Genomic DNA, 10,642 nt, shown 5'->3' on the forward strand with positions numbered 1-10,642 from the left:
CGAGGAACGACAGCAGGACGTTCCCCAGCTGGGCTAGGGAAGTCCCAATGGGGAGCCAACGCCCCATCGCAGGCAGGGAAAGGGCACTCCTGCCCCGGATTCCCCACCACTGGCACCAGCAGCGTCAGGAAGTGTCTGAGAGCCCGATCCTAGGCATGTCTACTCAGAAGTAAGTCCCATTATAGTCGGTGGGGCTTACACCCAGGAAGTTGTTGATAGGATTGTAACCTGAAGCGCTTCTACGGCAGTGGCGTAGCTGGGGGGGCAAAGCTCTGAGTTTTGCAGGGAGCCTCCCCGCACATCCAGGGGCATCGCCGCCACCCCCCCCCCCCAGCCGGATGCCCGACAGACTCACCGACGCTGGAGAGAGCAACCCGGGCGGATGCAGACAACGAGGGCAGCTCCCTGCTCTTGCGGAGGGCGCAGCGGAAAGGCAGCGGCTGTAGCTGCTCGCCACGCCCTGGGCTCGGGTTCTCTGCCTGCGGGGGCCGAGCCTGGATCCTCCCACCCCTGGGCGCGGTCTGGGGAGGGGACGCCTTCCCTCTGTTACTCCCCAAGGATGCTAGCAGCGTGGATGGGGAGGGCTGGAAGGATGCAAGGCTTCTCCTCAGTTGATGAACTCAGCGGTTGTCAAACTGTGGGCCAGTGACCCACCGGTCATGGGTCATGACCCAGTTTTTAGTTGGTCGTGAAACTGACAAGGCAGATGAGGCTATGTCCATCAAGGGTTAAACGGGGGGGGGGGGGGCACTGCTGCCCAATCACCATTATTGCCACAGAGGCTTGAGCAGCTGGTAAAGTGAAACTTTTTTTAGGCGATAAAACGTTTGAGTGCCACTGGATTAAATTATGATCATAATTAATATAATCACTAGCAATGTCCTCAGCTTGCAGGATGGTTTCTGGCCTGTTCTTTTTATCTCATTGCAACAGCTTGGGGCTGCAGCCCTGTTCAGGATGCAGTTTTGTGGGAGTAGACATACATAGGCTTGGACTGTAGGTTGCTATGCAAACCAACCCTGGGATCCTGACGCGCATACTTGCCTGGAAAGACGACCGTCCCATAAGAACATAAGAAGAGCCCTGCCAGATCTGGCCATATGCCCATCTGTATCTCACTGCGGCCCACCAAATGCTTCAGAGAGCACATGACAGCAAAATACAACCTGCGTCCTGGTGCCCTCCCCTGCATCTGGCATTCTGAGGTAGTCCACCTCTAAAATCAGGAGGTTGCACATACCTGATTGTTGCACATACCTGAAAAGGTAGAGGTTGTTCCCCTCTACTTTTTTTTTAGACTTCCTGGTAAACATACCCAGGAGGCCTTGGGTCCAAATATAGCTGAAATGCAAGAGATTTATCTCCCAATGGACATAGGACAGTGTTTCTCCACCAGTGTTACAGGTACCAGTGGAACCCGAGGTAGTAGCTGGTGGTATTTGCAGGAGCTCTAGACACCTGCGCCTGCAGCTCTCCCGGCAGCCCCAGCAGCATCTGTGGAATCCAGAGCCCTTGTCCCAGGCCTGATGCCCCCTGTGGTGGAACAAATCTATGCCAACAAAAGAGCTTGCATAGATCTGAGAAGGCACATAGGGACCCAGGCAATGGTGGAGGAGATACGTTAACACTTATGTCTCCTGGCCAACCTAGTCCTTACTGGTACATGGGATATAGTGGAAGTTGCACTGGCAGCTCTAAATCCTGTGTGCCAGTGGAAGATAGGATTCATTCATTTTTGTTGGGAAGTACTGAACTATTTCAAAACAAATAAAAATATGCAACACATTGTTTTGGTATAATGGATTTGCTTCTGTCATTAAGGATAGGAATTTGCTTCTATCAGTTAGGAATAAGGGGTTGCAATGTGTTAAAAACTGTGAAACTGCTGCTTCCAACAACATTCCAGGGAGTTCAAGTTGAGCTTTTGTAAAACCCAAATCGATCTCGATGCGTGCTCAACCTACTTCATAAAAGCAACCGCCACAAATATTATCTGTAATACTTTCCAGCTTCACATCACTTTGGAATCAGACTGTTAGACTCCTGATAAGAGAAAGCCAGGTAACCTGCGTGCCACAAAATCTAGACTTGCCAAGTTAAACACTTTCTAAATCCCCAAGAGAGAGCTGAGAGTAGACATCTGCATGACTGCATGAACAGAAGAGCCACAACCAAAATCTGTGGGAACACAGCAAAATGAAACTGAGTCAGACAGTATTTATGAATCACATTTGTACAGTAGAAACCCTGGAAAGGCAGAGAGGAAAGTTATGGTGCAATCCTATGTCACAGTTGCGCTGACATTGCTGCTGCGTTGGTGCAATGTAGACACGATGTCCAATTTATCCTAAGTCTATCCAGCACAGAGGGGAGTGGGAAACAATGGCGCAGGCAACTCTGCACTGGTGCAGCCCTCCCAGTAACACTGCCAGCTTCTATGGAAACCCCAACACAGCTCACTGATCCTGATATCAGCCTGACGTTGGTCCAGCAATAGCCTGCTGTTGGCCTGGTATGCACTTCCCCAGCCAGGGGAAGGCCAGAGATGCAACACCACAGTGGACCAAGAATCGACTGCATGGAATGTCAGGTTGCAGGGCCAGCTTTAGGGCAATGTGACCATTTTGGCCAAACTGGGCCCCACACCTGGGGGCACTCACACTGAGGTGGCAAGCAGAGCGTCTGCAACTGCAGCCAGTGTCTTGGTCGTAACTGAGGCTCTGGAATGGAATCTTCTATGCCGAGGCGTCACGAGGAGAGCGTGGTGAGTGGAGCATTGCCACAGTGGAGCGTGGTGAGAGGGAGCATATGGTCCTCCCTCTCACCAACCCCTGGGTCTAATTGGCTTGAAGTTGGCCTCCTGGAAGTAGTTGGTGGTGATGCCACTGCTGGGTGCCTTGCCACTGTCATAGGGGAGCCCCAACGGGGTGGAGGCCCCCACAAAAATGTTGTGCCTTGGGCCCTGCGGCTCCTATGGCTGGCCCAGTCAGGTTGCACTTTGTGACTACCATAAAGCACACTGCACCACCAGAACACAAGTTCCAGCAGCGTAGTGGGCCCATAGTGATGTTTATTTTGATGTTGCATATACCAAAATATTATTTATTAAAGAGTATTTATATACGACTTTTCAACAAAAAAGTTCATAAAGCAGCCAACCAAATAATTAAATGGCAAAGATGGCAAATATATGGAAAGATGAGTTCTACCCAGATTACCCATGATGGCTAGGGAAAGGAGATTTCCTGTTCCTGCTCGCACACACTTAATTTGAAAGCTGAACCCATTTTGAATCCCAGAAAAGAGTACCCTGTAGGAGAGAATAATTACATCTAAACCATAGCCTATTACAAATTACTGTTACTGGAAAATTCTTCATTTTTTTTTCAGTCCCCAGTGTAGAAACAGACTGCTAATGGAAAAAACAACATCAAAAAAAAAAGCATGAAGTTTCCCGCAGTTGCATCTCTTGACCTTGTAGTTATCTTGCTGGGAAAATGCTGTCTCTAATCCCCCTGCCATTGATTGAGCACTTGGAAAAAATTACATTATAGGAATAAAATGAGAGTGAGGTTCTGAAACAACCATCAGCTTAGGACAGAGGTCAGCTAACAGAAAGATGTTTATATTTAGGTGTAAACAATGCCTCAAGCCTTCTGGTCTGCTTGCTCCTCTCTGGCCATTGTCTTCTCTGATAGATAGAGAGTGCCTGGGTAGGTGTGGGTGTGTGCACAAGCTTAGGGAGGGAGAAGTTCAGTGGCTGAGTCATTGAGGGGCCACATGAGTCCCCTTCTGTGGCCAGCACTTGTGTTCTGTGCCCTTGTAAATAGCTGTGATTGTAATAACCTGTTGTTACATAGGCACTCAGCACTTATTTTGTGTGTCTGTGTATAGCTGCTGTTGCTTTGGAAAGCCGCAGTTGTTTTTTGTGCATTGGCGATTACCTATTCTTGCAGTAGAGTGTAGCAAATGCACCATTTAGAATGCTGTTCAGAATGTTTATTAACAGGTTAGAAAGTAGTGAACTTCTTTTTGAAATGAAACCTTGCCTGTCCCAAAAACAAAACAAAACACCATGTCTCATCTTTTTATCTGAGCCACCGATTAATCTAGCCCAATGGTTCCCAATAACATTTTAGTTGTTTATTTGCAAAAGGCTCAATCCATTTCTCATAATAAAACAGCCCTAATGAACTTTAATGAATGCTCTCCTTTCTTTCCCACATTTCTCCCCAGGGAAAAAAAAACACCATAAAATCTTCTTGAATTTTTTAGAATTCATTATTGGGGGCATCAGCTAAAACAAATTCATCTCCCTATACAGGTGAGTGTTGCTTAACAACTGTTTACTTAACGATGGACCACATATATGACAGTGGTCAAAGTACAATAAAGATGCTCTTAATGAGGCAATCGCGTCTCCCATAGCCTGCAGTAGAGGGTCTCTTTACACAACAGAGAGGCGCTTAATGCAAAAGAGAGGCAATCTGTCTCTAATAGCCTGTGCAGCTGGCTAGTGTCTGTTGCCGTACCTGATCCAGCCAGTGCTGTTAGGGTGTCACGCCAGCAGCCTGGCACATACATTTGTGCCAGCACTGGTGGCTCATGAGTAGTCACAGGCATATCTTATTGCACATTTGTGTTGCTCAGAGCTGGCATAGGGAGGGCGGCACCAGCTCAAAGGAACATTAAGACTGCTAAGTTACAGTTTACAGTTAGCAATCAATATAATTCCCAAGATAGCCAGCAGTTTGTTTCATATTCATATAACAAAAGCTGTCTTCATGAATTTAATTGTTTCAAGTTACAGATAACTAAAGTAACAGTAAAGTTACAGTTAAGTTAAAAGTTGGTCAACTTTTAAGCAAGTCCTTATAGGCTATTAGCATCACCATCTTTGTACTTTTCCAAACTTATGACCATTCAAGTTAGATGGGCCTATTTCTAAAACAGGGGTGTCCAAACCTTTCAGCAGGAGGGCCACATCATCTCTCTGACACTGCTGCATCACAGATCTGAAACAGCAAAAGCAGTGGATGGAGCCCTCATCCCACTGCTCATGTGAGAATTCAAACAGTTGGCTGAGAGCAGTTGCATAAGGCCAGTGCGGGCTCCAGCAAGTCTCCAGAGAGCCAGAGGCTCATTGGAGACTGGGAGCTCCCTGAGGGCCAGATTGGGAGGCTTCAAGGGCCGCAAGTGGCCCCAGGGCCAGGGTTTGGGCACCCCTGTTCTAAAACAACAAATGTGATGAACCAGAAGGCTAGTTTGGCATTCCCTTGGGGCTGGATACAGCCTTCTGTCATTGAGGGATTTGCAAGAGGATCATACAAATGGTGGAGGGGAACACAGTCAGATATACAGTTGGCTGCTTCATTTGCATGATCACATGATAGATACATCCCATCAGCAGCATACCTAGGGTATTTGATGCCTGGAGTGGGCCACTCAAAGCTACCTGACCATTGCCTCAAGATATCTCAATGGAGGCCAGGGCTACCAGCTACTCAAAGTGAAAGGTAGACCTGACCTCTGCCTTCAGAGTCCCCTAGTGGTGGCCTGGTCCACTGACTGCCCAGTGGCACATTTGACACCCAGGGCCGACCATCCCACCTGCCCCACCCATGGTACACTGCTGGTCCCAATAAAATTGCTGCTATTGTTCTTACGTTCATGAATTTAAGGCGTGGATCTGATCCCAGACAGAACAATGGGTAATAAATTGTCACAACAATGTCACAGTATATTTAATACTAAGGATCCTCGACTTCAAACTGGTGAACTTTGGATTACTCCATTGGCAAACAGTAGTACATACCTCTAGTAGATGTTACAGTGACATTAGTGGAAGGGTGTAATATTTGTGCTTAGGGAACATTGTCTAAGAGTTAATAGCCCTGTTTAAGGAAGTTACTGCCAATCCTAACCATGTTTACCCAGAAGCAAGTCTTAATAATATCAGTCATGCTTTTGTCCAAGTGCTTTGGACAGCAGCCTTAAAAGTTAATGGTTGTAACCCGAAACATCATGGATGGAACTTCCTTTTAGGTGAAAAGTGTTTAGAACTGGAAAATAAAATATGTAGAGTTGTGCAGAAGCCTGTCGGCTACAGTCAGTTTAAAATATAGTAATACAGGACTCTACCTGCAATCTCTTTGTGGAATGAAAGCCAAACTAAAACACCAACTCAAATACATGGACTGGGGAGTGGGATGGCATCCAATTGGATGGCACCCCTCCATTATTAAGTGGAAGCTGAAGGGGGATCCTATGAGTGGATCAGTCTGTTTCATTTACTTCTGGGGCTGGGAAATGCAATTGTGCCCTTCCCTCCATACTTTCAGTATTCATGCAACTGAACAAGTGAAAAGGGCTTAATTGTAGATCAGGGTGCCCAAACCCCGGCCCAGGGGCCACTTGTGCCCCTCAAGGACTCCCAATCTGGCCCGCAGGGAGCCCTCAGTCTCCAATGAGACTCTGGTCCTCCAGAGACTTGTTGGAGTCTGTGCTGGCCCAGCACAACTGCTCTCAGCATGAGGGCTGTTACCAAAAGGGCTGTTTTGTTTAGGGGAATTATTATACTGCCCTTATTGGAACCTTAGGATCGCAGGCTGGATAGCAAGACGGCGTAATGCAGAGAAATTCCCTTTAGCTTAAAGAGGAGACTGAGAGAAAGATAACTTTTAATAAAAGATTATAGTTTTATTACAAAAGCACAAAGGTAAACATAATGCACATGGAGAAATGATAAGTGTATGTTTCTTGGTCCTAGTACTTGAATCTAGTGTACCTAGCTTTTATGGTGGTTGCATGTAAAGAGTATTTGGTGCATCCGAGGAAATTAGAAAAGGGAAAGGTTGTAGGGAAGGATTTTAGGGGTCCCTGATCTGCTAAACCCAGTTGCTAACTAAAGATGGGGAGAGAAGGGGAGAAAAAGGGGGGGAAGAAGGGAAAGAGTTTCAGGCGCAAGATAGTTACCTGTCCTATAGAGCAGTTGGGGGGGAAGAGTCCTGTGTATAGGACCCTCTGACCCAGCACAGATGTGTTGGTCCTTGGAGGGAGAGCCAGAGAGAGCATGTGAGGGGAAGCCCTCTCTTTAAAAAAGGGGTTTTCAGACCATGCTGAGCTGGATGGTAGCATGCTTACTACCACACAGCAGGGTATGTAAAACATTGAAAGGATCAGGATGTTATCAGCAAAATTCAATGGGGTCAAATGGCTGGCTTCCTAGCTGAGGGAATTTAAACAATATAATGAATCATCAACTCAGGAAGGCAGTTCAAGTTTGCATACAGTACTTAAGCAGTGATTGGGTTAAAACAATACAATGAATAGGAGACACTTAAACAATGATTTAAGATGCCAGACTTCCTCCCATAATGTGTGACCACAGGGAGGTGGAGGTTTTGTAACCTTGTGACTTGACCTGATTGTAGCCTGTATGCTGAGATTTAACCTGCATGATATTTTAGGCCATAGTACATAACCAGATATAAAATCACAACTAAGGAAAAAGGGGATTTTCATGTAACAGGGCAACTGTTCAACCTCTCACTTGAGCTGTGGGACAAGGGCTCCCTCCAATGCTTGTTGTTTCATGTCGGTGATGCAGCAGTGGCAGTGAAGGAAAGGCTGGCCTTGCTTTGTGCAAGGCCTTTTACAGGCCTTGAGCTACTGCAAGACCTTCATTCATTCATATAAGTTCCATCTCTAATATATTCATTTATGTAAATTTATTCAAATTTGAAATGTAAATTAATTCTCTTCATTCCTGGCCCCTGACACAGTGTCAGAGAGATGATGTGGCCCTCCTGCCAAAAAGTTTGGACACCCCTGTTGTAGATGGATGAGTGGGGAAGGTACTTCTTAGGACCTCAACAACTTGCTACTGTTGTCTACATCAGCAGTCTCTAAACCATGGATCATTTCGTCTTGAAAAACCATCTGGGTGCAGCGCAAAACTTTCCATTCCACGCTGCAGGCTCTGTTTCACATGCCCTATCTTCCCCAGCCTTGCATTGGCCAGCCACGCCCCCTGGGAAATGGGGGCTCAGAGGCATCTGGGGCAACAGGACACGGAGGTTGCTGGCCGTCAAGAGACTGGGGGGAGTTCAGCTGCAAAAAACAGAGACTGCACTGTGGAACGGAAAGCTCCACCCTGTGCCTGGTTGGCTTTTGCAGGATGCTGGATCTGGTCTGCAGGCTGGGGTTTGGTGCCTGCTGGTCTACACTGACATAATGTCACTAGTTGCTATTTGCTGATGTTTTCCCTGCTACTGCCTCATTTAAACTGCAGGGACAGGAAGTCGTACTATAAGAGCAGATACCAAGTGTGCTGGAGGATCTTGGTCCAGTCTATCTCTTGCTGGTGCACATGCTGAGCCTGTTGAGCTGATCCTTCAAAATGTTCTGATGCTACCTGATGTCATTCAGAAGCAAATAATGAACCAGATATGAGATTAATGGTGCAAGCCTATGTTTGTCTACCCAGGGCAAGTTCCACAGTGTACAATGGGGCTTACTCCCTGGAAGGTACTCATCAGGTTGCAACCTAAAAAATTTAAGAGCAGAAGAGTCCAGGTTCATAAATGTCAAGTAAAAGACTTTTTTTAAACTTATACATAGCATGCAGTGGGGAGGTGGAGTAAATAAACTGAGGTGTGATTAAGCTCTTACATTTCGCAAATAATCCCTGTTGAAATAGGCAGCTAGCCATATTCTTCTTCCTATGTATCTTTCTATAGTTGCATCAAAATTACTATATTTCTGGGTGAAAAGGAGGAAGCACTAAATGTCCATCCATGGAACTGGAACGTAGGTCAGATCTCTCAGTTTTGAACTAGACTTTGACAGTAACAGGCTTTTTTTTTTTTTTTTTTAAGCATTACAGAAAGTAGGAGTCAGAAGGTGCAAGCTCGATGATAACCCCCATTATTGTTGCACAATTCTTTATACAAAGATTAACCAAGGTGCACACCTTGGAGATACTTCCTCCATGACATTCCATAAGGTTCAAGGTCACTTTGTAGCACCTCTTTGTGTTCCTGTGTCATGAACAGGTAAAATCTAGCCCCAGTCTGAATCCATCTTATGTTTGCAACTGCCTTCTTGCAGCTGGTGGGAAAGGAGGTAATTAGTGTGAGAAAGGAATGCATTATCTGCTTCTCAGTGGCCAGGAGCAGCAGGAAGGCAATCACAGAGAGGAATGCTTCTTGCATCAAGGACACCATTCAGGTATTAAAAAGACCCTCAGGAGTGTGATGTGTTTCCCTTGGGCATTGCCCTGCCTGCAGCTTGTCTCTGATTTCCATTATGGTTGCCTGGCCAGACAGGTAACCTGAGGGCCATTTGTTCTCTAGTGGTTGAAGCACCCAAATGAGGCATAAATGTAGACAAGTGTAGTCTGAAAGCTAGCTTTGTTAGTTTAGAACTGATGTATTTTTGGAAGTCTGTATGTGTTTCAATTGCTGCCTTGATATGTTTGTGTAACCTTAACTTTTTTTTTAATAAATCAAAATATATTTTATAGGCCTGAGTTTGGTCTTGAGTACTGAGAATGGGAGTCAGCTCTCCAGTCTAGCTGCTTGGTTGAGCTACCAAGAAAAGTCTAAGTTACAGTCCAGCCATTTTCAACCAGTGTGCTGTGGCACATTGGAGTGTGTGAATGGTCCACAGGTGTGCCGCAGGAAATTGAGAGAGGATCATTTATTAGTAGGGCCATTGGGGATCTGAGCCCCCCACTGGCAGCACAGTGTGCCTTGTCAGTTGTCAAAAAAATTGATACTGAGCCTTGTCAGTGTGCAGTGAGATGAAAAAGGTTGAAAATCACTGGTCCAGAGTCTTGAGGCCTGGGTCCCTGAGTGAGTGGGAGCCCAGGGCTTGCAAGGGCTGGTGTAAGCCCATAAGTCATCAGAGTCCCTGAACTGAAGCTCTGGTGTATTCAGGGTAGTGGCAGTCCTACTAAGATTTGGTAATTTTTTGTTTAATTGGCTAAGAACTGTGCCTTGCAGTCTTGAGGTATGCTGTACCCCCTTAAGACCGCAAGGAACAGAAGAACCAAAATTAATGAAACATGACAAATGCCCTGTTTCCCCCATATTTTTTTGCCTACTTTTCTGTACACATTTTGGACACTTAATTCTTCTGAAGCTCCTTTTGGGGCATCCTTCACAAGCAGCCTTTGTTTGAAACTCCATTATCTAGCCCCACATGCTTTTGTAGATTGGGGAAACTCCTCCATATCTGGAATACTGAGATAGGCATGCGCTTAGTCCATCTAGGTCAGGGGTGCCCAAACCCTGGCCCTGGGGCCACTTGTGGCCCTCGAGGACTCCCAATCTGGCCCTCAGAGAGCCCCTAATCTCCAATGAGCCTCTGGCCCTCCAGAGACTTGCTGGAACCCGTGCTGGCCCGACGCAACTGCTCTCAGCATGAGGGCAACTGTTCAACCTCTCACCTGAGAGACAAGGGCTCACTCCACTACTTGCTGTTTCACATCTGTGATGCAGCAGCAGCAGCAGCAAAGGAAAGGTTGACCTTGCTTTGTTGAAAGCCTTTTATAGAGCTATTGCAAGACCTTCATTCATTCAAATAAGTTCCATCTCTAATATATTCATTTATGTAAATTTATTCAAATTTGATATGT

The sequence above is a fragment of the Tiliqua scincoides genome, chromosome 6 (assembly GCF_035046505.1).
Source record: "Tiliqua scincoides isolate rTilSci1 chromosome 6, rTilSci1.hap2, whole genome shotgun sequence".
In the NCBI taxonomy this organism is placed as follows: domain Eukaryota; kingdom Metazoa; phylum Chordata; class Lepidosauria; order Squamata; family Scincidae; genus Tiliqua; species Tiliqua scincoides.